The sequence below is a fragment of the Bidens hawaiensis genome, unplaced genomic scaffold, assembly GCF_021521415.1.
Source record: "Bidens hawaiensis isolate Kalapana, Puna unplaced genomic scaffold, B.hawaiensis_p1.1 tig00036414_1, whole genome shotgun sequence".
Classification (NCBI taxonomy): domain Eukaryota; kingdom Viridiplantae; phylum Streptophyta; class Magnoliopsida; order Asterales; family Asteraceae; genus Bidens; species Bidens hawaiensis.
In genome coordinates, this window is record NW_027505412.1 from 114040 (window position 1) to 117965 (window position 3926).

The following is a 3926-nucleotide window of genomic DNA, read 5'->3' on the forward strand; positions in this document are numbered from 1 at the left end:
GGAAAACGAACGGTTTAATTTTATATTTTTTAAAAATATATTCGATTTTGGTGTTCATATCAATCAAAAGCCGAAATATCCAAACAATAAAACCAAAAAAAAACGATTTATAAGAAATTAGCAAATTATGCACCCAAAAAAACAATTGCTTCAAATGTGTAATAATTTATTCATAAAGTGACAGTCAGCGGTATGGCTTTCTGGGAGTTTGAAGCAAGTGTGGGCCCGGTTAAGACAACAAAGTCTTGTCAGAGTGGGGCAACGAGGTTCTCCAATTTTGAAAGTGTGGTTGCCTAAACACAAAAAGAAAAGTCGCTGTTCAAATAAATAAAAAAAATTGACAAAAAAACTTAGACCCAAATAAATTATTTTTAACCATATTCTTTTCAGCTCAATTTTTTCAAGCCCAAATGGTAATGCTAAACAACCGAAACCAAACCTACTGCAAACCGAAAAACCCGAAATAAACATATCCCAAAACCTATCCATACCCCACCCCAAACCCACACACAATGACACAACACTAGTATAGCCGACCAGCTTGTAATTTCAGTCCAGATTGGAAATTAAGCTCATACTAAACCAGTGACGGACCCAGGAAATCTTCTTACATGGGTCGGAATTTTTTGAAGCGGTACGTAGTTGACTATCGGCATATAATGTTTTCTTTTTGTCCGGTTTTACAGTGTAGGCCGTGTCAAATGTCTCAAATCGTTATATTAATTTTTTTTTAGTCTCGTCTAACTTGGGTTGGGTCAAAACTCAAAACCATGATTGCATAAACAAAAAATAAATTGTTTATAAAAATACATATATATTCAATAATCAAATATAGTAAATAACATAGTTACATAAAAAACAGAATGTTATTTTTAAATAATAATTAAAATTTTAAAACACTAAAATATAAACAATATTTCATGTCTAGGGGTTGAAAATTTTGACGGCAGCCCTATAGAAATATAGAAATCATCATCGTCGTACTTAGCATATCCCACCAATAGCAAAGTTATGGTATGGTCTAAGGAGGGTAAGATATAGACAGCCTTACCTCTAACCCATATGAATAGAGAGGGTAAGATAAAGAAAGATAGAAAGTGGTTGCATGTTTGGACTTTGAACCGTATATATAATAATAATAATATCCTCTTCTTCATTTACCCGTTCTCTGTTGTCCTCCAATAATCTTGGCCGGAAAAACATTGATCCGACAAGTATACTTCTCTTTTCTCATCTTGCTCTGACCATGCTTTTCCTTTTTTCACTATCTTACAGGGATCGATGTCCAAATTTCATAGGGGTCAATCAGGATTTTAACATATATATATAACTAAAATTTATTTTTACAAAGGGGTCGGCCCCCTTGCGGTGGCAGTAGGTCCGCCCCTGTACTGGACTTAAAAGAGCTCGGTGAGCTGTCTCAAGTTTTAATGATTTTGTATGTTTTCCTAGACCTACTCCACATCAAGTCTCCATCGTCCCATCTTAACAACATTCATTAATGGAACATCATTATTGGACTCATTGCAAGATGCAACGTTCCATCATCTGGTACGGGCACTCGTGGAACAACTAGCTTCATACTTAAAATGTACAATCATAAAGAATATTTATATAAATAAACCCCTAAATGTCTTATATAAAATAGCTCCCAACACATCATCAAAATTTAATAAATACAACATATATATACATATAATAATGTGGGTCTTAAAATATGTATACACATAAATATAGATTTCTCAACAACACATATGCTAAAAGGTAAGTAAACAACAAAGTTACGGTCACATATATATATATGCTAAAAAGTTAAAACCATGAGGAATTATATATTCCTCTGCTTTGGATCCAAATTATAATAAAACACCAACTTCAACTTCTTGGATTTTCTTGCAACCCACATACTCATAGATCCAAAACAACAATAATTAGAAGTAGTAATAGTAGTGGCACGCGATCTTACAAGCTGCAAACCGAAACCTTAAGTTAATCTAACGAAACTAATAGAAATAGAGCACTTATTCACAGTCGGGAATCGGGCTCACAAAGTTACTTATCTCATCCATCACAACATGAAAGTGGTCATTATTCGGCAACAAGTAGAACCCGATGGTGGCTTTCTCGAGGTACAAAAGTTTGACATCTTGACCAGCCTGTTTAAGCCCATCCGCATAAGCCAACTGCCAGTCTTGAATTAGTTCCAGACCTGCGACCACCACAAGACTCTTGGGAAACTTAACCCCTTCAAGGGTTATACCCCTTGGCCCAAAAGGGTTACAAGCAGGATGGTCCCTATCTTCACCTTCAGGAAGAAAAGCCTTCCAATACCAATCTCTATCTTGAATTGTCACAAAATATTTAGCATCCAAACGCATCTCAGATTCGGTTCTTGTTTGTCCACCAAACATTGGGTTCAAAAGTATGTTCCCCAAAATATTGATTTTAGATTTGACTGCGCGTAATGCTACTTGATGTGCTATGTTACCACCAGAGCTATCTCCAGCCAAGAATATGTGAACTTTTGAGTCTTTACTCTGGAGCCATGGTCTAGAGTTGACCCATTCAAGGGCGGTCCAGCCATCATCATAGGCACTAGGGTACGGGTGTTCAGGGGCGCGGCGGTAGTTCAGAGACACCACCACCGCCTTGCAAAGGCCAGCAAGGCGGCGGCAAAGAATGTCATAGATTGCACTGTTTGCTGATGAGTGTGCAAAGCTGCCACCATGGAAGAAAATAATAACAGGAACAACCTTAGATTTGGATACAGGTTCTTCAAGCCAAGTGAAGCTTTTAGATAATGGTACTCCGCCTTCAGTATCTGGTGCAGCTGGTCTATAGATTCTAGACAAAAGGTTAATTGACCGGTCAATCACAATATCAAAGGAGAAAACTCCATCCACAGGGTTCACATTGGCTGGAACTTTGCGGTCCAGGAATTCTGCCAAGTGCCGGTTAAACGTGCCGTCTGGTCTCCGGAGAAGATTGTAAGCCAGCTTGAAGTTTGACATGAGGATCCAAGTGTTCAACGGAACAACTCTCTACATGAACAAATGATAGTTTTCAGAAAACAAACCCTAAACTCGATTGTTTCTGTCAAAATCAAATGATTAACAACTCAATCACCTAATTCATAAATCATAACCTAAAGGAGTTCATTTAACTTAAATTCATCAAACACATAGAATCTAATGAATAGCAACTTGAATCACCTAATCCATAACTAAAGCAGTTCAATCAACTTCAATTCATCAAGCACATAAAATCGAATGAATAACAACTTGAATCGCCTAATTCATAACCTAAACCAGCTCAATCAAGTTTAATCCATCAAATACATTAAATCGAATAAATAGCACTTTAATCACCTAAGCCATAACCTAAAGCAGTTCAATCAACTTTAATTCATCAAACAGTTAAAATCTTATTAATAACAATTCAATCACCTAAATCATACCAAAACCAGCTCAATCAACTTTAATTCATCAAATACATAAAATTGAACGAATAACAACTTCAAACACCTAATCCATAACCAAAACCACTTCAACCAACTTCCATTCATCAAACACATAAAATCAAATGAACAACAACTTCAATCACCTAAAGCACTTCAATCCATCATACATCATTACGTAGCGTAATTTCTACGTGAATCCTAACTCACAGATCTAAATTCAAAAAACAGAGTTCGAACAGTAAAGCACAAGCAAATATCCACCAAAACACGACGAACATAATTATACCTTGGATTCACAAACGCTGATTTGATCGCTTCCCGCCATAATCGAACAAACTCTGACCGTATACGTAACGCTGAAACCCTAAGGTGACGATGACGTGTCACATTAGATATTTTTAGTAAGAGTTGGAAACCAGGCGGTTATTAATATGATCAGCCATGGAGAGGTTGACAGGCGAGGTGA

General features: G+C 36.6%; 1 pseudogene across 1 annotated transcript; it reads right to left on the reverse strand.

The window, feature by feature from the left end:
• Positions 1-1828: 1828 nt before the first annotated feature.
• On the reverse strand, positions 1829-3333 carry LOC143613023 (gibberellin receptor GID1C pseudogene; annotated as a pseudogene). The gene is made up of 2 exons (XR_013150041.1): positions 2049-3333; positions 1829-1969 (listed from the first exon to the last, which is right to left on the reverse strand). The product of XR_013150041.1 is annotated as a gibberellin receptor GID1C pseudogene (transcript).
• Between the last annotated feature and the right edge of the window lie 593 nt (positions 3334-3926).